Source organism: Melopsittacus undulatus, unplaced genomic scaffold, assembly GCF_012275295.1.
Source record: "Melopsittacus undulatus isolate bMelUnd1 unplaced genomic scaffold, bMelUnd1.mat.Z mat_scaffold_343_arrow_ctg1, whole genome shotgun sequence".
NCBI classification, from domain to species: domain Eukaryota; kingdom Metazoa; phylum Chordata; class Aves; order Psittaciformes; family Psittaculidae; genus Melopsittacus; species Melopsittacus undulatus.
In genome coordinates, this window is record NW_022994257.1 from 1 (window position 1) to 23,830 (window position 23,830).

Here is a 23,830-nt window from a genome sequence, read left to right on the forward strand (position 1 = left end):
TCCATAAGCTTAAAAGACTGAATCAGTCAACAAAGATGTTCCCTGCTGCCAGAAAGCAGACAATTCTCATTAGGCTAAGGACATATTACAAACCAAGGCAAAAACCAGATGGCAGCTTGGCTGGGTGCTGTTTTCGAGTGTGAAAGGGGGGATTGTTGGGGAAGGGGCACAGCCAGGAAGAGCAAATGCAGGAAGAGACGAAGTTGTGGGTGCTTTGAGTGGGAGAACAGTAAGAGATGCTGAGCACATGAAACTAAAAAGAAAACCACGGCAGGTCTAGGGGACAGATGCAAATAATGCCAAATACAGGAAAGGAACTAACAAGAAAGAGGAATACTGGTAGTGAAAAAAATTGGGGGGAAAGAGTGGGAAGGGCTGAAGATTACAATAATCAGGCAGGTAGTGTTGATAGGCTCAGGAGGGGTATAAAAGACTGAATGATATAACTGTAAGGAAATACAAATATGGCAGTGTTGTATGTGATGAATATGTTGCTATCATGGCTACTGTTCCTTACTTTCTGTCTACAAGAGAAGTGCATCTTTAGAAGCTAAGGGACGTAATACAGAATATAAATTAGGTAAACACTGACAGTTATACAGAAGTTATAAGGAAGTTATGAGATACACACTTAAGGGACTAGATGCACAAAGAAGGAAAAAGCCTAAGGCAGAAAAACCACAAGAAGGCCAAACACCATAAAAATAATAAAATAGAGAGCAACCAAAAAAGGCGGGCGGGTGGGGGATAAGCAGGTTTCTGAAAAATCTAGAGTAATAAATCAGACATCTGCTGGGATAAATCTGGAAAAAGAAAAAATGGCTCCTAATGCAAAGCAGGGAAAAGCAGAATAGGAAAGGCTGGCCAAACTGTGCCCCTCCAGACATGAATGAGCTGGAAATGGTAAACCAAGGAGTAAATGGTAAACCAAATGGTAAACGAGGAGTAAATGGTAAACCAAGACTCACAGGAAATCCGTAAAAGCAAAAAGAGGCATTCCTAATGGTAGTAATCACAGAAGGAAGGTCCTACTCACAGACAAGCATGCAACCTTTTTTTGCCATAGGAAGAAGAACACCAGTCTTGAGAGGTCTGCTGTGGGACACCTGAAATTTAGATCTTTTCTCTAAAGGGCTAGAAACCAGCATTGAATGTGGACTCTTCACATAGAGAGGAATGTGGAGGTCCATGGATATTCACGGACTCAGTGTGCTGTTGTCGGATGGTTTTAAATGAACAGAAAAGACTGAACCATTTTGTCTTTCATTTCAATAGCAGCTTCTTTGCTGAAGAACACAGTGCCTAGGCACATTAAATATCACACAAAATGCTTTGACAACTGTGTATTCTTGTTTTCCTGTCTTTTAAAATAATCCTGATTTTCACTGTTGTGAAAAAAGTAGCCTGTTTTGCTGAAATAAAGTTAATCTTGCCGTTTATCAAAGGTAGATTTACTAATTCATAAACTTTAGGTGGATCAGTTAAATTATGCATGAAACCAACATGAAACATCTGAACAGTTGTTAGTAGTGCTCATGTTTGTTAATAAATTTAATTTTATATGTCTGCAAATATTGTTTGTTCTACTTACTTTTTACCACTATATTTCCAAGAAATAAATACTCAACTTTATTCATTTCCATTTAGTTTCAATTGCTCAATATTATACAGGATTTCTTTCCTGAAAATAATTTAATTACAGTGAGGGTAGATATTTCTTATACGGTGTATATAGCAAATGTCAGAAATTCTCAAGATGTGGGGTGTCTTGCAATTTGTCTGTTCTTGTTGCACTGGCTATTTTTCTCTAAGCAATGAATTAATACTTCATGTCTGACTTAATATTTATGGTTTTTTGATGAAAATGAGCCATCTTTTACTTCTGCTTCCTTGTAGTTTAGTCCATTTTTTCAGCTACTCAATACAGAATATGTATTTTCCATTCCACCAATACACAGTCTGGGAGGTTGATTATTCTTTATGGTTTAAACGAAAAAACTCTTCACATTACTCTCTTCAGTAGCACCAAATATTGAAGGACTATAAAGGAAAATCTGATTATGATGAAACACTCAATTACAGGTACCAAAAAGTTCTTTAAAAAAGGTACTTAATGAAAGCTAATTAATGAAAACTTGTATGAAAACTTTAATTTTTCAGATGGTCATATAATTTTGACTAAAACAACAGCAAATAGTAAAATGTAGTCTTTAAGGGAATATAATACTGTGCTAGTGTACTGATGTCTTCTGTTTTGTTCTTATCATCCTCCCTCATTCCTTTTAATATTCTGTGTGCTTCTTGGGCTGAAACTGCCTAAAGTGAGGTTTCGAGAGAGCCTGCCAACCTTCTTCCTGACTACCTTAAAGAGTTTATGCTTTTGGCTTAGTTAAGAATAGTCTGTCATTCCTATTTGTATAAACTGACAGATAAAATTCCATGTTGCTATAAGGTTGATATATATGATTAATATGTCACTTATTCAGTTTAAATATTGGGGTGAGAAGGCTTCCAAAAAAAATTCTCTCAGCTCTATCAACACTCAGGCAGCATTATAAAGAGGAAAATGTTCAACAGCATAAAATTATTGCAGTATCTTTCAGCAGTTAATGCCAACAATTAAAATGAAAATTTAAGCAAAATGAAAAATTTCATCTAGGTCCCATAAAAAAGGTGGATTAGTACAGGATGAAAAAGCCCTGCCATTGTAAAAATGGCTCTAGCAGAGAGATTTGTTACATGCTAGCTCATCTATCATGACTGTGTTTGCTCAGTAAGTAACCTTCAATGCTGACCTCCATTTTGCCTCACCTTTCCCATTCCAGTGTTTCACTGCATAAGGGTACTTTACCAGCATGTTAATGAACCATTTTTTTCCCCACCCCCCTAGCCTTCAAGAAGAAAATTCTAGCATAATTAAAAACTTAACTGGAAAAAGGCTGAAGCAGATGAAAAAAATGTAAACAAAATGTTACTATCCTTTCCTATATACACGTCCTCTAAAGAGCAGTCTTATAGATGTGTGCTCTTAGCACTTCTTTAGACACATTTCTGTTTGTCACAGAAATTAAAAATGGCAATGGCATTACCAGGGTCAAAGAAATAGCATAATTCCTAGCACTTTTATTGATGCACATTAGAAAAGAAAATAGTCTTTCTCCAGTTTTTTACTCCTGTTTTATGTTTATCCACATCTGGTCTGATTTATCTTCACTACATGTAGGTCACTGAAGAGAAAGAGGATGCACAGCAGGTTCTGTTACTGTTTCAGTTTTTATGGATGTGTGCTGCTTCACAGAGGACTTATTTGTGTGAGAGAACAGAAATCATTTATACATTTGACTTTTTTAAAATAGGACAGTGAAGCTGATGCTTGAGATCGTGCATATGGCATTAACACAAATTTTGGTTTTCTTTGACTGTTGCTTTAGGCATGCCAATATAAACATTCTTTCTTTTCTGACATCATTAGCATGCGTTGTTGTTAATATTGTTAAAGGCAAAGCTTTACTAGCCTGAGGACAATTTATCACATAAAGACTGTCAGTTTCAAGGTGAAATCTACAACCAGGGAAAGCAAAAGGACAGACATATTTCACATCTTAAGATATTTGTACACTGGGATCAACTGATGGGATACAGAGCTCCCTGGAAGATCCTAATGATTTCAGACAAAAAGATTATTGTATATCAGCACATATGACTAAAGTTAAAATGCAGGATATTAAAGGGAGAGAGAGAGAAAATAACAGAGTTTATATACCTGGTCCTCCTTAGTGTTTTGCACACTCACTTCATTAAAATTCATAAGCACTATGCACATAAACCAAAAATGCTGCTCTTAAGAAACACTACACCATTGTCATGAAGATGATATAGTTGAGATCACTGAAGCATCAAAGAATCAATAGTATGTTATTTAAAATAATGCAAAAGAAAATTGGGTCAGAACTACCTAAGAGACCAACAGAAGCACTGGGAAAGGACCAGATAAGTAAATTAGGCATTTAGGAAACTAGCAAATGGAATTTGATAATAGCAAAGGAAAAGGATCCATTCTACTGATGGTTTCTAGTAATTCCGCATTGAGTGAGGATTTAAGACTGAATGGTTTAACTTATTCCCATGAAAATATGACAAACTTAGGACACTCCAAATAAGACTGTAAGCTCCTGTGTAATTCTGCAGGAGCAGTAAATTATAAAGAAACCAAAGAAAAACTTAGCTATTAAATGTTTCTCATGTACTTATGCATCCAAGGGTTCATTCTTTTATGAATTTACTTGATGGGTGTTACTGGTAACTTGTGATATTGAAGAATCTACTTAGCTCCTTAAGACAGAATTTGGTTTATGGATCTAATAATTCCGTCATAGTAACAACATGATGCAGCACCATCTCATTTTAACAGGACTGTGATAAATCAGTCTTTTCAGCACGACCCTGGGTTTATTTTCTTTCTTTACGAGCTTTAATGTACTAACAGGAGCACTCCTTTTCCACATACATTGCATAACAAGCTAAATTTCTTGAAATTTGACTTCTAATAGATTTCAGTTCTCTTTCTTTTCCTCTTCCCCTCACCCCTGATTCCTGATGTCCTCTATTCTTAGCTTGGATACTAAGAGAGGAGTACAAAATCTATGTAAGACTCTGACTTCTGTTAGAAACTCCAAATTAAAATTTGACTGAATACATCCTCAACCTTGTAGGGACTGGGGGTGAGATCTACTCCATGCAAGATTAACAGCAAACATTAGCAAGATGGAAACCCCCTGCTTTACTTAACATTAAGATTTGTAAAGCTTGTGATACATGATCCTACAGGATATGTAGCAGACCTGAGCAATTACATCTGCAATAACATCAATGGTATTGTGTAGGCATGCCAACTCACAGAGCATAGTCATGTTCACAAGGTACTGCTCAACCTCAGAGATTCTAGGTGTCATACAGCTGTCAAAAACCCCTTGTGCAAACATTCACAAAAGCCATGCAAAGTCTGGAAATAGGCACAGTCATACAAGCGTGGTGTTAATAGCTGATAAGAACATTCCTAAGATGAAAGAATTAAAAATTAAACAAGCGTCAGGTTTTCTTTAGAAGCTGTTAAACTGCATGGCAAGTAACACAACCGCTTTTTCCTTTTAGTAAACTTGTTATGAGAAGACACAACTAGAGATCAGACCACAGGTTGACGTTCTTTGGCAGTGCTTCTCAAGTGAGCTTACGAGCTGCAGATCAAGCTCATGATTCCTTCTTTAAAGTTTGTTTTAGGTGATTAATGGGAAGTAAAAATACACCACACTTAGGAAAACCAGATCCTGCGTTTCATCCCAAGTCAGTTGAGCTACAAAGGTATTCTTCAGAGAGGATACTGAAAGGCTGTACGGACTATCCCAGATGGCAGACTACTAAATCCATACTGATAAAATCTTGCTATATGATGACAGTATTGGGCCCTTTACCCAGCAGAAAAGAATAAAAAGCAGGAGCACATCTCTGCATATTGCAAGAGGAAATTTCCTTGTTCTGAGAATGAGGTTATCAAATGCTAAAAGTGATCTGAGATGATCTAATTAAATGTCAATTATTCTGCATAAAGAAAATAAGCTCAGTAAACAAGAAAATAGTTTTAATGTCTTGCAGCAAAATCTAATAGAAAAATTTTACGTATTTGTTCAAATGTTAGATGTTGGCTTTGCAAGGCTGAATCCTTACTAGTGGAACATTACATAATATAACACTGCTGGACTGATCACAAGACCTAGTCAAAGAAATGAACACTAAGAAGTATTTGAGGAAAACTCTAGTATTCCTCATGTGATTCTTTAACAGTGGCTGTAAAATCAATAGAACTGTTACCATTAAGAGATGCAGTTGTTTTTTTCTCTACTTACTTCAAAATATAACTTTCTGAACCTGTTGTACTAATGTTTCCCTTATGCACATATTAGTTGGCACTTCATCATGCCAGATCTATTAGCAAAATATTAACAACTGCATTACACGTCATCCACTTACTCTTCCATACACAGCAATAGTAATATAGACGAATATTCTGTGAAGGATTAGTCTATTAGATTGTAGACTAGTACACAGGAAATTTTCACTAGAAAAAAGGAAAATCTCATCTCTTTAAATGCATCAAGGACAACTAGAGTGGGGGAAACAGCACTCATGCATATTATCTCTATTGTAAAACCTAGCATAGCATGTTTAGATTATGTCAACAGCATACATATGTATATATTTATAAATATGTGTATATATATCTACTGGAAAAAAGTTGAAATGGAGCAAAGATGGAACTAATGGAAGAACAGCATAGTTTCCAATAGCTATGGACCATCTGTTCCTCACAAGCTACTATAATAAATGTATAACAGATTAGCAAAATGAGAATCAGAAGCCTAGACTATCTCGGCAGGTGACATCCTAGATGAACCCACCCACCCACAAAAGGCAAGCTCCTTTTTTTTTTTCTTGTCAGACAAATTATAACTGCTTAATTGACACCTGTACATATAATTAAGAAAGACTATAACCTTTTCTTTCTAGTATGGCTAACAATAAAAGAGGGTACTTTTAGTGATAAATCATAGCTTGGCACTGTGGACTGGTTCGGTGCTTTTGTGCCTTGTCTTATGTACATTTTAGTTATAAAGATATACAAATAAGTATCTAATAAATGTTTATAAACTCAAGCACATGTTTTCTTTCACATTTTTTATAGAATACTGCATATACTACATGTCTGTGCTCAACTGGTCTGCATCAACAGTCAATGTTAACAACGTTAGCTCTCTAACCATTTTTGGTTTGCTTTAATTATTCCCCATTCTTCCTGCTTCTTCCAGCTCCCACAGACTTCAGTGGTAAAAATAAAGACTGTTTACCTGAAAGCTATTCTTAAACTTACACAAACTATCTATAAGATGAGAGTTTAATGAAAGATTACCTGTATGGATAGCCATGGTATTTAGAGCGAAATATCGACAACAGGAAGCTGAAGAAAAAGACCACTAGACCCAGGCCCACCAGACATATTACTGGAAAGAAAATAACTTTGTTTATTAGCACATAAAAGATTAAAAACTGGAATCTCTACAAAGAATATTATTTATGTCAGTCATTCATAGTGAATTTGGCACAGTTAAATGCAAATATGATACTGCATTGATTACTGATGCCCAGTATCTTAGGACAGGATTTCAAACACATATGGAAATAAAATTTATGCATATTAAGGGTGATTGTGTTTTCAAAAAAAAAAGAGGAGAAATTTGCAACTCAAACATATGTGGATGCAAACACCTTACTGTTGATAATGGATTTAATAACCCTGTAAATTATACATATGAACCAACATAATTCCAGGTAGTTGTTTGTTCTTTTTGGAAAACAAATTACATTTATAAAAGTATCCCCTGACTAATGGAATTGTGTTCTCTCTAGTCAACCATCTACGACTCAAGTAATAGCAAAGGCAGTTTAGTAACTACTTTAACTAGTTCTTAGTGACTAAAACATTTTGCTATTTTAAGTTCCAAGGCTGGTAGCCAAATCACTTTTTACTCTTAACTTGATAGCAGTATAGATCTTTAGGTTTTGAAGATAAACAGCAATGCTGCCAGGCTTCTGAAAGGATCCAGATGCAAGTGCTTTGAGTCTTCTCAGGCAGAGTGAATTAGCGAAGTAAATACTTTAAACTAAAAAATCAGATTTGGAACACCATTTGACACCCTGTGTAACAGTAGCATAAAAGCTTTTTGATCATAATAGGTTTCTCTATTGCATTTAAACAGATTAAAAAAAAAAGGCAACACATTACAAAGCAATGCATACAACTGAGATGTCACTCATCTACATTAAATAATGTTTTGGTTCTACTGAGATACTGTGTTAGGCGAGCCTAACACATGAGGTAATGGTCCATGGTGGACCCCTCTCTCCCCCAGTGTGTCCCGCTTCAGCTCCTCCCCAGAAGGTCCTGCTTTGGTGGCTCCCTGAGGGTCCTGGTTTGGTTCCTACCCAGAAAGTTCCACTTTAGAACTTCTGGGAAAAGTCTTGACCCTTGGAGACCTTTCTAGATATTGCTGGCTACATCTTCCAACATAGGCTGGCCCTCTGTGTCAGAATGAGTGGGTATTTTTGTTAGTGTAAAAGCCTGAGCTACATGGGATGCGAGGTTGCAGAACTTCATGCCACCCAGGTCAAAGTTGCCTTTGCAGAGACACCTGGCACGGTAGAGCCTGCCTCCTTGCACGGCGATGATGATCCTTGGAGCCGGTTTCCTCATCGTCTTCACAGGGTTCTTGGGGTTGGTAAGGTATATATTCTTCGGAAATTTCCTTTACTGTATCTGTTAGATTCTCTGTATTTTCCTATATTAATAAACTTGTTGAGAGTATTCTATTTGTCTCTCATTTTCTCTTGCCTGGAATCCTCGAACTCTGGAACAGATACCCTGATTTTAAAAGCTGTTATACTATTCCTACTTTAGCTGAGCCATTGCTATTTAACTTAACTACTCATGTTTCAAAAGTGTGCTTCCTTTGAGCAAATGATGAGCAACCATGAAGCTGGGGAAACTGACAACACTTTTTTTCATTAAAACTGACCATGCAGTCAACTGAAATATAGAATCTCTGCAGTTATTTTCAGAAAACTAGTCATGTATAAATCTTATAAACACACCTCATTATAAAGAAATCACCACTCACAAGTAAAGCATGGATGAATTAATTGTGAAGCGTTAACAGTGCAAGGCAGGTACACAGAAAGCATCCACGTAGTGGCCACAAGAGGAAGAGCATCAGAATTTGTACTGCAGCCCACTGTTATTTCACTGTGCTCATGTTCTCAGAGGCAGATCTCAGTCATGTTCAAAGACCATATTCCAACTAAACTCATGTCACTGCCTCTTCTGACATCGGTATTAAAGCTAGATACTGTAGAAGGTATTAAAAAATTAAATTGCAGATCTACAGCTCACTGAAGGAGACCCTCAAATCAAGGTAAGGGAACTCTAGCCAATATTCAACCATCTATTATGAAAAATTCCAGAATGCTTATATAGGAAATAGTTGGCAAGCCCTATTTGTAATATTGTGTATTACACAGAATCAGCTAAAGAACTGCTCTAGAAAGAAAGCAGAAGCAGCACAAGAGGTCTGGTATGTTTCAAAGATCTTTGACACTTCATACAAGAGAAAATGTAAGTGGCAGGGGATACGAAAAAACATATAAAAGGTACAAAGGCAGACTGACATACTTGTTTCTAACTGTATCCGACTCAGTAAAAGTGTTTGACATACGAGTTAGGCAGTTTCAATCTGGATAAAATACTTCTATACTATATTTATGCAATTCATTGCCCAATACTCCTGCAAATATTCTGAATGACAACATTCAAAAAAACATAAAAGTTGCACTTCAGACATTACAGATTAAGATATAGTCTGTAATACATCTACTGTTTGGCTCTCACCTTCTTCTGGAGACATGATACTGTCAAAGTGTACCAAGTAAAAGAGTTTTTAAACTCCTCTGGATGTTGTAATCTTAAGAATCTTAAATGCCTATTTTGAAAACAACCTTTTGAAACTCTTGTTATGTCACTGACTTACTTTCAATATAATTCAAGAGCTAAAAAGTATTTATACAGTACTACATAGTGTTAAAGTGTACCTAGGCTAAGTATGGTCAAACATTCATTTTACTGTTAAAAATTGTGAATGCAGTTTTATCAACATAATTTTTATACTCTCCTCTGCCCCACAAAAAGTAAACATTTGTTAGAGGTAAAGACCATCTGAAAATTTAATCAGATATTAATTTGTAACTTCTTAATGTCTTCTAATTGATTAAACATCATCTTAATTGTATTAAATAACTTACTTCTCCTTTTCCCAACATCCCCTTTGGAGGTAGCAGCTTCATTCAGGAGTACCATTCCCATGGTGATAGCAGCATCTGTATTGCCATTGTCAAGGAAAACAGCAGATTGTGGATACCTCAGAAAGCCACAAAGGAACATCTATGAGCCAAAGCTTTCAAGTTCAGAAAATGAAAGATTTTCTCTATAAAACTGTACCAATACACTCACCTGTGGCAAAAATGTGTAGCAAGACATTTCTCTGTACATTTTTGCTTAAAAAAAAAAAAAGAAAGAAAAAAAGGAAAGAAAATTCAGAAAGCTTTAAAGGACAAGCCATTGAGTAGGACACACACAAAAAAAATTGTACTGTTATGGAAATAGCTATTTGCCAATAGCTTACAATATTCTCTATATTGGTAGTAAAGGGTTTTAAAACATGAAAACTGTAAGAACCAGAAATAATTCAGTGTTATTGCACACAATTGGCTGATTATTTGATACAATCTGAAGCAGTTGGACTGCTTTATCTTTCTCTGCTTTTAGGTAAGACATTAGCTCCCTCTTTAGTGTCATATTGCTTAATAGTTTAGCAGAAAACCATCTCAGAGGCAAAGTCTTCAGTCACTTCCAGTGTTTTATGGCTTCATTATAACTATTAAAAATGTGAACAAGTACATAATGATAAAACAATTTAACTAATTTAGCAGGATCTTAAACCATTCACTTAATTGTTTGTTTGAAACTGTATAAACAAAAAAGACTGGTTACTACTGTGCATAACATCTGTTCTGAAGAGGAGAAATGCTTGAATGCCACACTGAAGCCAGCTGAATGAGGGAGCTATATATCACAATTTCAGGAAATATGAACTTCACCGGGGTTAACTGATTCTTGAATAAGGTTGGATTTTAAGCATTACTTATACCAGGGCTAGGTAGCAGTATGATTACAAATTTTAAGAATGATGTTTCTATTTACATGCAGATATTTCTCCAGAGATATTTCAAACATGCTGCATACATAACAAGTATCTGCATCCTGTGACATTAGACTTGCACTAATTCTACCAGTGTTCATATTAACATTTTTCATGTTAGAAATGTTCAAAATTAGACAAAAATGCTCAAAGACATCTGAAATTTCAGTTATATCATTTCAGTTAAGGTGAGCCTGAGCAAAAGGATTTAGAAATATCAATGTCAATGTCATCATACGTCACCAGAGATTAGCAGCGTGATTCAGATTTGAGACTTCCAAATTTTATATACATAGAACTAAGGATTTTAGACCTGTGGCTGGCTGAACTGTGCTGGGCTTTTTTTCACAAAAAGTCTCACATCATTACCCCTAAAGCTTCCCTCACATTGTCACTATTTTTGCTTCAGGTGCTGCTTTCCACATTTAGTCATCACTGTTGAGCTTTCAGCCCCACAGGTTGCCTTTTAGCTTCAACGATATCAGCTTCATAACTTCATGACTGAGCATGTCATTATGTCATTTGCTTCAGCTCTGTGATGTTGAAGGAAAAGTTCAGTCTTACTGAGTTGCGATTCCAATGCAATAATTAGCTTTTTACAACTGAATATATAGCTTGATATTATTTTTTTGCTCCTGTTTATAACATTGTATGTTATGTCTTTACATTACTTTGGTATTCTACAAAAAGAAAGCAACAGTCCTACCCCTGAAAATAATCTGATTTTTACAGTATTGTATTTCTCTAGCAGTGCAGAATGCAAAATTTTAACAAGTGTTTACTTGGACAGTTTTCTACCTGCAAAAAATAAGACAGTATCAAATGACATTTTCTGCTTCCTCTTTATCTCCCCCACTATCCATTACAAAACTATTCTGAAAAGATGGAGGGCGGAGGGGGGGAAATGGCACTCAGATAAACCATAGCTAGCAAATGTTTTAAATTCAGATGCTTATGTTTTATGACAAATGTATCCCTGTGTAGCAATCTTTTTTCTGTGCAAATCAGTTATATGTCCTCTCAAATTTGGAATTATTTCACTTTTACATATTAATTTCTGCTGCTCCTTTTCCCAGCTGGAACACGCTTTTGTGAGAAACTGACAACATATATTATGTAGTTAGTGCTTTTAGATTACCACACACACTTTAAAAACTTCTGGTTCACTTTATCATACATGGAAAAAAGAAAAGCACATACTTTTTTTGTGAAGGGGTAATGAGATCAACAGGAAAATTTATGGTGTATGGGGAGATATTTGTCTTATTTCTACTAAAACTTCTAAAATACCTGCTGTAATTTCAGAAATACTGACCATACTACAAGTTCTTTATCTAAACCACTTCCATGTGGATTTAACTTTAGATTTGAGAAATCCAAGCATAATATGCATTCCAGTCATTCTATTTAGGAAATATCCTTCAGCTACATGCAGTTCTTCAAAACAAGGTATTTGCCTCTTCTCACAGCTTGAGAATCTGATTTTTATTATAGGTTGAAGAAAATGATGAAGCCAAAAGATATGGTTCTGCAATGAAACAGGTTTCATGGTTTCATTCAAGGCATTTTTGCTTCAGCTCAGGAAACAATGAGCAATGATTCTAATATTCCACTTTTGCTATTCAATGTGCAATCTATTCTCAATTAGGCCATAACCATCACAGGCCATGAGGGCTGAAGAAGGAGGCATGTTTGAGACAGCAATCACTGCATATCTCATCTCAGTGAAAAAGGATGACTTTTAACTCAAGTTGAAAAACTGGAGCATAGTCTGGAAATTATTTATTTGAATATGAATGCAATTTAAGCATGAATTGCACACAATCAAGATATACTTCAGTATTTTTTGATGGCCTGAAATCTAGTTGTACTGATACAATAATCCTGAACATTCTTTGACCTTAAAACCTTCTTACTTCAGCTACACCAAATCACTTTTCAATAATTTTATGAATTATTACATGAGTCTTGGAACTGCTGTTCCCCTCAACTCCTTGAAATATGCAATTCACAACACTGAAGTAGCTGGAAGTTTCCATTTCAAACATATAAATGCTAAGCAAGCTACACCACTTTCCCTTCTGATACATTTTCATCATTTTAATAGAGTATCAATTTGATACTAATACAGATCTCCTATCATGAAAAAAATTCATTATTAATAAGTTTTTTTCAACTTCAATTTATGAAACTGCTTTTCTAATCCACAGATAATACGATGGAACCATCCCTTTTGTGGGGTCTTTAAGACACTTGAGAATGAGAAAGGCCAGGTAAAAGCTTCCAGAGAAGAAAAAGACTCTGGGAAGCATTTTAATTCAACTGCAACAAAGTAGCATAGAGATACCAGACTGAGTTGTGCTAAACCACTAATAAGATATGGGTTTCAACCTGATTTACATCCTAATTATTGATACTGGTGTCATCTTTCAGGATCGCCTAAAACTAACTCAGGGGAAAACGATTTTATACTTCTAATTTGTGACCTTTCCGGTTTTGTAAATTACATCTGATGGGAGTTTCAGGGTCAGTCCAGTCCATCTTACAAATTGTTACAGTGTGGTTTGCCACTGTACAAAATAAGTATTTTTTTCCACCTCATATACATTTTATAACGTGTCTATAAATTTTCTTGCTTAGATGCTTACAAATCACAGAACTATACAATCTCCAGAACAAGAAAATGTATAACAGTACTTCAGTTTCCTTAACGTTAAGCATACTGGAGACTAAAATAACTGAATTAATTTTTCTTAGCATCTTCATTTCTTAACATTTAAACACAGATACATTGCCTAAAACAAACTATCTGAGTATTTCTGAGTATTTATGATGCTGTATCATTTTCTTCCACTAACTCTTTATTCCAAACACCTGGGTTGTTTTCAAGCACTTAATTTCGAATACTAGACTTAGTATGTTGTCTCATCTGTTTGCTAATACACACTTCATCCTTAAGCATGCATACACACCATCACTCTTCTTTCTCTGAGCACCTATAAATCTTTTTAAGAATACCACATGTTCTTTTTCTATATGATAAATCATCATCAATATCACTCTAGGTTGGTATTATGCTTTTCTTCATCATTAAAGACCTGTGCAGCATCTTAATAGACTCAGCTTATTCCTAGCTGAATACACTTGAGGACTACTCAACTAAGTTATCTGTGGATCCAAAAGGTAAACCATTATCTTTGGACTATGTTTCTGCATCTTTCAGCCACTCAAACAACTATGTTTCTTAACAATTAAAACAACTATTAAAATTATTGATGCCTAAAAAGACCCTTAAGAATGCTGCTGTCTTTAGCCTGTGGTCAGTGAATACCTCCTGGTCTGCGAACTAGTAGCCAGGTATTTGCAAAAGGCAAATAAGAATGGGGCAATTGTCAGAGCAGCAGACAGCTAAATTTGCTTTGCAGGGGGTCTGCACATTCATTGAAAAATTTTAAAACAAGAAATAGAAAACAGTTGAAAATCACTGAACTATGGAGTTGGTAATTTCACACAGGGGCACAGAATCATAGAATCACATATTTGAAGGCAATTCATTAAATCCAGTATCATTCAATTAGCTTATGAAAGAGAATTATGTTGAATGCTACACTGACAAATCCCAGCTGTAATTTAAGGTCTCTGCATACCTCTGACATGTAAGAGACTTGAGCATCTTTCTTAAAAGGTCATATTATGAATTATTTAAGGTCAAGCAGTAAGAGAATGAGGTAACAGAAGGAAACTTCTTGATTTTTCTAGCTATCATCTCCTTATGCTTTTTTTACAGTTAGGAGGAGTCAGGCTGGCTTGAGAAGAGCCAGAAGAGCCTAGAATATTAACAGTATTGGTGGATAATGTAAGAAAATAATATAAAGCATGCAGTATGTTTTGCTGCTTTGGATGTTGATTTCCATAGTTAATTAAGAAGCATGCTTATATATGGCATAATTTTGTGCTTTTAGTTCTATTTTTTCCCACTGTGGTATTTTTCCCTTATTCTTAAGACCAAGCATACAAAACCTTTATCTCACTACTTTAGTTGTCATCATCATTCACTTTTACATGATCTCTGGGGAACACAGCTTGATTCTATTATGCACAAGTGATAAAGTCTTACAACCGAGAGCTAAATGAATATTGTTCTACTGACTTTGACTCAAATTTCCAGGTTCCTATGCTCGGTGACTTTGCATGAGCTTTACTGACACACAGAAAGACATCTCCCATTTAAATTCATTCTGTGGTTAAGTTTCCCTGCACCTAAGAGGCACTTAATACACTTCATTTAAATTCACTCTGTAGGACAGGAAATGTCTTTCATAATAGGCATAATTTTAACTTTTCTTTGTAACCAATGAAATTTCTTTTTCCTTCTCAATCAACATCTCACATCCACCTACACAACTGTCACATTAAACCCTGCCTTGGGAATTCAAATTAACAAACTAAAAAGACATTTCCACTTTTACTTAGGTGCGTGCATTTTATCAGCAAAGTTAACTAAGCTTAATAGTAATAATGAGAAAAATTATCAGGTTATGCTTACTCCTATAATAATGGCTTAGATTTATCTCCTGTACAACAAATTATTTCCTTAATAACTGAAACTTATTTGAAAATGAAAATATTTACTGTAAGTTTTACACTTACTCTGTATAACAAATATTCACTGCTACTGTAAAAGGAAAAAAAAAACAACCAAAAAGACATATTCATTTGAATCAGTGTTTCTCCAGGGAATGACATTAAAAAATTATAAAAATGGGCATTCATTAGAAATACTGATTAGTGTCCACTAAAGGGAGAAATGAAAGAATTTAAGAAGTCTTTCAACTTCTACACAGCCTATCCAACCTTATTATTCCTTATCTTTCTCACTTTATCTTGGCACTCACAGCCATATTTACAGCTCAACACTGTGTACTCCATTGGCTGTTCAGTTACAATAGTCATCATACTGTATCTTTATTCAACTATAGTTAATTACAACAGTAATACTGATTGTGCAGTTTACTTCATATTGTCCCTCTTAGAAAATGTCAGCTCCCAATTACACAGGTTCACCTCTTTTGCCTTCTTAGTAGCCCTATCCTCTGTAACTCTAGCAACAGTACTTCAATATCCTTGCCTTTAGTTCCTCTTATCTCTCCAAGAATGTCGAACTACCCTGCACTTTTTTTTTATCAATACCTGATCATTTCACACTGACTTACTAACTATGACCCCATTTCTGTGAAGGAAGGGTTGCAAGAATAGACACCAGCAGTCTACACCACATAACCATTTCACCTCAAATAGTGCAGTCTAGAACTAGCTCAGGCAAGTAAGTCTGAAAGATCTATAAATCCTAATTTCCTAAGGTAAAAAGAAAAATAAAAATAGAATTATGGGGCTGCTCTTTACATAAAGGTCTGTTTCTCACTGAATTGGGTTTGCATAGCCAGGTTTCAGTATCAGGGGTGTAACAGAGATGGCTTCTGTGAGAAGCAGCTAGAAGCTTACCATATGTCCACTACTGAGAAGCTCTAAGATGGACCCACTGCCAACCAAGACCAAGCCCTTCAGTGATGTTGGTAACACCTCTAGGATAACATATTTAAGAAGGGGAAAAAAATCTGAGCAACACCAGCAAAACACCTGGGCAGAAACAGCTCTGTGGACACCACAGTCAGTGAAGAAAGAGGGGAGGAGGTGATCCAGGTGCTGGAGCAGAGATTTCCCTGCAGCCCTGCATAGTGCCCACCATGGCGAGGCAGGCTGCCTCCCTGGAGCCCATGGAGGTCCATGGTGGAGCAGAGAATCACCTGCAGCCTGGTGAGGACCCCACACCAGAGCAGGGGGATGCCCAAAGGAGGCTGTGACCTGCTGGGAAGCCAGCACTGAAGTAGGCTCCTGGCAGGACCTGTGGCCCCATGTGGGACCCACACTGGAGCAGTCTGTTCCTGCAGGACTGTACCGTGTGGAAGGGACCCATACTGAAGCAGTTTATTAAGAACTGAAGTCCATGGGAAGGACCCATGCTGAAGCTGGTGGAGGACTTTCTCCCATGAGAGAGACCGCATGCTGCAGTAGGGGAAAAGTGTAAGGAGTCTTTCCCTGAGGAGGAAGGAGCAGCAGAGACAATGCACTATGAACTGATGACAACCCCCATTCCCTGTCCCCCTGTGCTGGCAGGGAGAAGAAGGTAGAGAAAATCAAGAGTAAAGTTAAGCCTTTGAAGAGGGAAGGGGTGAGGGTGAGGTGCTTTGATTTTGCTTTTATTTCTCATTACCCTACACTAATTTTCATTTCTAATAAATTGAACTAATTTCCCCAAGTTGAATCTGGTTTGCCTGTGATGGTAATTGCTGAGTGGTCTCCCCCGTCTTTATCTTGATCAATGAGCTTCTACTTATATTTTCTCTCTCCTATCCAGCTTATACAGGAACTGATAGAGCAGCTTTGGTGGGCACCTGGTGTCCAGCCAGGATCAACCCCCCACACTGTTTTTAAACGCCTATTCTAATTTTTATTCACTGTTCTGCAGCCTGGAATTCAACAGGATCTATGTTTTGATTAAAAAAAAACATAATAATTCACCCACAGTATAAGATCCTGTCGACTTGGTAAGATGGCCCCCATCAGCCACCTATAAGGAGCCTCAGAATGAATCAGAACCTGGTTTGGGACTTTGGAATTGAAAGACTGCTTCCTTGTTCTGAGATGTGTGCTTACTGTAAGTTTTTAGTGTCTTCAGACAGTGTTCAATCTAACCCACTTCAGTTACTCTGATCTGCTGCTAAATGCACTATCAGTACTTTGTCTGTGAGAAAAGCCATCATGGAAATAAAACTAAGTATAAATTTTTTTCATTGATGTAAAATTGTTTTACTCATGTAACATTGTATGTGCTGTATTATTACAGAGACTTCCATTTTGCTGCTACTAAGATGTAGTAACCACCTGATAGGACTGAAACTATTTGTTTACAATATTATAAAAATTCTGAATTTTGAATTTAATTTTGCTTTATAATGTAATTGAAAATAAATACCTGACATCTTTACAAGTCCTTCTTACCCATGTCCTAAAATTGCGTAGCTACATCACTGGAAATAAACAGCAGATCTTTCTATGGAAATCATCTATCAGACTGGATAGAATCACTATCTAAAAGCCAGCATAGAAATGCAATGCAAATACATTTTTTCTCACAGGTATTAAAAGTTTGCTTTAAAGAGAAACACAACATTGCTTTTCAACATCTAGCAAGAAGTGACAACCTTGTCCTTGTTCTTATCAATATGAAGTGAAAAGAAGCAACCAAATGAAGCATGTACATTACCAGCATAGTGATGTCCTGGTTTAAATTCAATGCATCTTTTAAATTTTAAAGGATAAAATGAATGTACTACTGTTTATGAATCTGGCATACCTTTTTTCTAATTCCCATATTTTCTATCAATATTTCCTGAATAAACAAATAATGAAGCAATGAAGCAGCTAATAATTACTACAAAATTGAAAGGATGAAGAAATATTCTTTCATGCATAACTTAAAACCTGTCAAGATTTCATGTCACTTGTGAAATTTGTGTGTGACCAAAAACTCAAACAGTGTTGAGCCATGAAATGAAACCTTAGAGAATTCTTTTTGCAAGTGGCAATGTACAACCTCACTGATTCTTTTAGCCAGCTGCTTTAAAGTAGATAGCCAACTTCCCAGTTTAAAGACAGTCACTGCCAACAAAAAGATAGCACGTTAATGCCTGAGTCAGACAAACAAAATCTGTCATGAACAAAAGTTTTGTTTATTTTTAAACTTAGCTGGTTTTGGGGGTTATTTTTCCCATTCTCAAGAAGCCAACAGGATCTGTCTTAGAGAACAGACTTTTTGAAACTGTGGCAGTTTAGGAAATGCAAAAAAACCCTCAAAATAATTAAGAAATAAATTGTGGCTATATAAAAGGAAGCATAAAGATGATATTAATAAAATGCACATATATATCATGCAAGAAACTTTTCATCTGAAACATAATGGCTGTCTCTGTGTACTTTAAAAAAAATATAGCAATTAATAATCACTGAGTTTTGACCTGGTAATATTCAGATAAAGCTATTTATCTTTAATTCTCTCTTACCAAGAAAAGGAAGCCATAATTTAGAAATCATGAACAAATAAATGTGGTTCCAAAACTTTAACAAATACAATGTGATATTGATACAGTGTTAGAATATGATATAAAACCTGAAGAATTGACAGAATCACAGAATGGTTGAGACTGGAAGGGACCTCTTGAGATCATCTAATCTAACCCCTTTGCACAAGCAACTGGGTACAGCAGGTTACCCAGAACAGTGCCTAGTTGGGTTTTCTATATCTTCTCAGATGGAAATTCTACAGCCCCTCTGGGCACCTTGCTCCAGAGTTTGATCACCCTCACAGTAAGAAGTGTCATCTTGTCTTCAGACTGAATTTCCTGGTTTTCACTTTGGGCGAACTGCCTCTTGTCCTGTCAGAGAGCACTACTAGAAAACCCATCTCCTTTATTTCCTCCACTGATAAAAGTTGTCCCTGTGTAACGGATAGGAACCTACTTGAGAGTTAACCCCTTCTCGTGGGTATGTTTATTGTCATAGTGTATTTGGTACAGTATATATATTTATATTCATTGTGACTGTTGGAAAGAGGCAAGAAAACATAGGTGTGCAGCTGTTCTATTTGTTTCATACTTGGCTGCACTGGAGCACCTGGCCAACAGTGAGATCATGAGAAACAGCACAGCCCCATAAGCAAACAATGACAGAGCTGGCATAAAACTGGTTGTTTTTCTAAGGGTATAAAAGCAGGACCCTCTTGTAGATGAATCCGAATCCTCACCTATGGGTGGACGCACCACACACAAATTTTTGCAATTACCTGAGACTCCTGGCACTGGCTGCAACAGGGCTTCCGAGCTTGAAGCGTGAGCCTGGATGATGATTCAATGTATTTAATTGATGTGTTTCTACTTCTGTTCTCTCTATGCACTAATGATTTGCTGCATTGCTAATTTTCCTCTGTACTTTACTCATATATATGTATCCCTATATATAATACAGAGATATAATTTGCTTTATTGTACTTACTATATAGAGATATATACCTGGTTTGCGCTAGTGTGCTTGTTTGCTTTAGTGTGCTTATTCACTTTAGTGTGCTTGTTTAATAAACTGTATTATACAGCTAAGCGTATGGTATGCATGCATCTTTCCCGTACTGGGGGACCCAGAACTGGACATGATATTCCAGTTCAATAGCAAATATTGCATTTAGTCTGCAAAATATGATCATAACTTTGAAATTAAATTAGTAACACCTACTTACAGAGCAAAAAAAATGTTTCACAGGTGGGAAAACTGATGCCAGGCAAATAAATGTAATGAAGCAAAAAGACGTAATGATGGTGTTCTCTTTGGATGGTAAATACTGAAGATGAAGGTAGACAGGGAAGTCACAAGAAGGGCAGGATCTAAGCCAACTTAACTTCAGGGAGAGAACAGGATAGTAGCTACAATCATCAAACCCTGAGATCTGGCTATAACTTCAAATTGGGAAATGATGTTTTCTTCCTCTTGTGCTGGTAGGTATTTGTGATGGAATTTGTAGTATTTGTGATGGAATCGTGGTATTTTAAGAGTAGTTAATGGTGACTGGAGTTTTCCATCAATGAACAAAGCTGATTAGAAGCAGGGTATAAAGAAGCCAGACAGTATATGAGTTTTTCTTACAGATTATTAAAGCATATTCACAGACACACAGATTTAATTTAAATTGCTCTAAGAATGAAAGAATAAATCTTGAAGTCTTGACCTTGACATGCTTGTGAGGTGGGCTGATGCCAACCTCATGAAGTTTAACCATGACAAGTGCAAGGTCCTACACCTGGGTCGGAGCAATCCCAGGCACACCTACTGGTTGGGCAGAGAAGAGATTCAGAGCAGCCCCGCAGAGAAGGACTTGGGGGTGTTGGTCAATGAGAAAATGAACATGAGCCAGCTTCAGTGTGTGCTTACAGCCCAGAAAGCCAACCGTATTCTGTGCTGCATCAAAAGGAGAGTGACCAGCAGGTCAAAGGAGGTGATCCTACCCCTCTACTCTGCTCTTGTGAAGCCTCACTTGGAGTATTGTGTTCAGTTCTGGTGTCCTCAACATAAAAAGGACATGGAACTGTTAGAAAATCCAGAGGAGGGTCACAAGGATGATCAAGGAACTGGAGCACCTCCCATATGAAGACAGGCTGAGAAAGTTGGGGCTGTTCAGCCTGGAGAAGAGAAGGCTGTGTGGAGACCTCATAGCAGCCTTCCAGTATATGAAGAGGGCCTACAGGGATGCTGGTGAGGGACTATTCATTAGAGACTGTTGCGATAGGACAAGGGGTAATGGGTTGAAACTTAAACAGCAGAGGTTTAGATTTGATATAAGGAAGAAATTCTTTACTGTTAGGGTGGTGAGGTACTGGAATGGGTTGCCCAGGGAGGTTGTGAATGCTCCATCCCTGGCAGTGTTCAAGACCAGGTTGGATGAAGCCTTGGGTGATATGGTTTAGTGTGAGGTGTCCCTGCCCATGGCAGGGGGGTTGGAACTAGATGATCTTGAGGTCCTTTCCAACTCTAACTATTCTATGATTCTATGATTCTGTGAGGAGATGAGGTCAGAACAAATGAAATTGAGTTATTAGTTTCTAAAAGTGGTATTAAGTTTCTAAAAGTGTTTAGATTAAGTGGGAAACACAAAAACTAAAATAAAACTAAACCCAAAGACTGCTGGAGGACAAATCATCTTCATGCATGACTAGTTAATTTCAGCATACTTGTCCGTTAAAGGAAAATAATAAAATTCTAACTTTTATAATAAAAAGTGAAAAAGAGAAGAAAATATTTTCTGCTACTGAAAAGATAACTCTGAAAGGAAAAAATATTAAGATTAGTAATCAGGCACAGGAGTAATAAAAGAGACAACAAGGTCCATATTAGTGAAAAACAATGCCAGCTGTACTTTGCTGTAAACAGCAACAATACTGGATATTTATTTAAACTTATAATAAATAAGCCAAAATACAATACCTGCTCAAAAATTCAATGGTATTCACTGCCAGAGCAATTTTATTTAACAGGACACTGTGCCTCAGCTTGATTTTTTTCTAGTCATCACCAGTTTGAAGGATACTCAGTAGAAGAATAATATGTGATTCCGCAACAAACTGAGCCTGACTGCTTCCATGTATGTAACTCTGTAAAATAAAAATGAAAATCAATCATCTTTAGAACAAAGAAATCCACTGAAAATGGCACAACTGCATATTTGAGAATCAAAATAAAACCTGTTTTGCAGAAAAACACAGAAAGCAATAGCTAGAAGTAACAGCACAGTTTATGTATGTTTAGTAAAACGGACTGTTAAAAATAGAATATTTAGTCAAAGCACATAGATATGGTGAATGTAATGTTTCATACAGGGGTACATTATGTTGGACTCTTTCACACTGCTGCTATTGTGGAATAAAGAACATGCATTTATTTTCTCAGCAGATACAGTTTTTGAGAAGGGAGATGATGAAATGAAGGACATATCTCAGCATGGTTTTTATAGAATGAAAACTGAACTTTGCCTTAAAAAAATTCGTTTTACTTTAGTTTTATTTAGATTGAGTGAAGCTTCTTAATACAAAGTATTCCATCCTCCAAAAATTACAATTGTGCCCATAAAAAATCTTACTTCATAAATTAGTTTGTTTATATGGAATTGCAGTAAATGCAATGACCAATATTAATACTAAATGTAAAAATAACATAGTCTAATAAAAATAACTACTGACAGGGAGCTTATTTTATACATTTATTATTAAGAACATACAGCATATTATTCAGAGGTTGTCTTGTGTTTATTGTTAACTAGCTATGAGAGCAAATAAAGGAAGTGAAACTTTGAAGGACTTGAAATATGCACAAGAAAAGGAAGGTTCTCTCTTTTCCCCTACTACAGTTACAAACAAAGAATAGGTTGTCTTACCACTCTATGTGAAATTAAATTTATCCATGTTCTCAAAGTATTATTTACATGTATTGTTCTTAGGCACAGGTACAATTCTCACCTCAATTAAAGAAAAATGCTCACTCCTATCAAGGAAATGAAAAAAGAAAGTTTTTGCCCTCCTTATTGATTTAGAGTTTTGTCAGTTTATTTTTTAACTCATATGCTCTGCTTTAATTAATTTTATGCTGAATAATTCTGCCTGAACTCCATCCTCGTCAAGATTCAGAACAATTCAGATTTGAAATACTCTAATGCTCCAGCATACAAAAGAATATCTTCATCCACTCCGGTTAAAAACCAGTTGATGCATTGTCATGTGCAACATGTAATTCATAAGATATGATAAAAGTTTTCACTCAGTATATGGTTATCTATTGTTTTCAAAATTCAATTATATTATGCTCAAATACCCAATTCAAAGCTACACCAGGCAAGAACTTCAACCCTGAAGATTCCATTTCTCAAGACATCTTTTTTCTTTAACAAGATAAAGATCACTCATCTCAGAAGAGTATTTCACTGCAGTATGAAATGACAACAAGCCAATCTGTATTCCCTGATTTTTTGCAGGGCTCCTTAAAAATATCACTAAGGCTATATATATACATACACATCTCTAAAACAGAGGAAAGAAACAGAAGTATTTTACATTAACAAAAATTAATGGCAAAGTTAAAATGCTTGCACTCTGGTTCAGTTGTGACTACAGTCCTGCAAACAGGGACCCTCTATCATAATTTCTAATAATTGCTAAAGCTATTTATACATATATATATGTACATATGCATATATATAGACACCTATATATATAGGTACATACATATATATATATAGACACACATATATATATATAATCATACATATATACTTGCAGGATTCAACTGTGTCTAAAAAATGGTAAACATCTATTTCTTCT

At 36.1% G+C, this 23,830-nt stretch overlaps 1 long non-coding RNA gene across 1 annotated transcript; it reads right to left on the bottom strand.

Annotated features, from left to right (window-relative positions):
• Nucleotides 1-6,968: 6,968 nt before the first annotated feature.
• Nucleotides 6,969-22,110, bottom strand: LOC117438454 (uncharacterized). The gene is made up of 3 exons (XR_004550796.1): nt 22,048-22,110; nt 9,904-9,978; nt 6,969-7,052 (listed from the first exon to the last, which is right to left on the bottom strand). It is a non-coding gene; the product is annotated as an uncharacterized lncRNA (long non-coding RNA).
• Between the last annotated feature and the right edge of the window lie 1,720 nt (nt 22,111-23,830).